Below are 1,104 nucleotides of genomic sequence, written 5' to 3'. Positions count from 1 at the left end.
GCGGGCAATCTTCCTCTTTATAGAGGGTCTTCTCTTGACATGGGAAGACACATCATGTGCCTCTCCCTCCTTCTTCTTTGCAAAGCTTCCATATCTCTTTGCTGAAGAGCCTTCATCTCGAGTCAAACGTCCTTCACGGACCCCCTCTTCCAGTCTCATTCCCATATTCACCATCTCGGTGAAGTCTGAGGGAGCACTGGCTATCATTTTCTAATAGTAGAATGAACTCAAGGTCTTCAAAAAGATCTTGGTCATCTCTTTCTCTTCAAGGGGTGGCACTATCTGAGCTACTAACTCGCGTCATCTCTGGGCGTATTCTTTGAAGGTCTCTTTCTCCTTCTGGGACATTGCCCTCAACTGGTCCCTATCAGGAGCCATATCCATATTATATTTATATTGCTTGACGAAGGCCTTGCCAAGATCGTTGAAAGAGCGGATGTTCGAACTTTCCAGACCCATGTACCACCAGAGAGCGGCACCGGACAGATTGTCCTGGAAATAGTGGATGAGCAATTGGTCATTATCAGTTTGCGTCGACATCTTGCAAGCATACATCACAAGATGGCTGATAGGGCATGTGTTTCCCTTATACTTCTCAAAGTCATGTACTTTGAATTTCACAGGGATCTTCACATCCGGCACAAGGCACAACTCAGCGGCATTTTTACCAAAAAGGTCCTTCCCCCTCAGAGTCTTCAGTTCCTTGCGAAGCTCAAGGAATTGGTCTTTCATGTCATCCATCTTCTCATAAACATCCGGACCTTCAGATGGTTCAGAATGGTAAATGGTATCTTCAACTCTTGGTAATGTGTGCACAACGGGAGGTGGCACTGAAAGGACCGGGCTAAATGCCGGCAAAGAAGAAAGAGTAGGAGCAAAACCCTCTGGCACAAAATTGGCGGGCATTCCCCATGGGAACCCGACCGACATAGATGGTGCAAAGTGGACTGTTGCAGCAGGCACAGTAAAAGTTGCGATCTCAGAAATGACCGTCCTCTAGGGAGGAGTTAAGGGTGTCGGAGAAGACTGGCTATGGGCAGCCATGAATGACTCCATCAGGGCAGTCAATCTGGCTACTTCCTCCTTCAACTCGCGGTTCTCTTG

This window comes from Lathyrus oleraceus, chromosome 2, assembly GCF_024323335.1.
Source record: "Lathyrus oleraceus cultivar Zhongwan6 chromosome 2, CAAS_Psat_ZW6_1.0, whole genome shotgun sequence".
NCBI lineage: Eukaryota > Viridiplantae > Streptophyta > Magnoliopsida > Fabales > Fabaceae > Lathyrus > Lathyrus oleraceus.
This window is presented reverse-complemented; position numbering follows the sequence as displayed.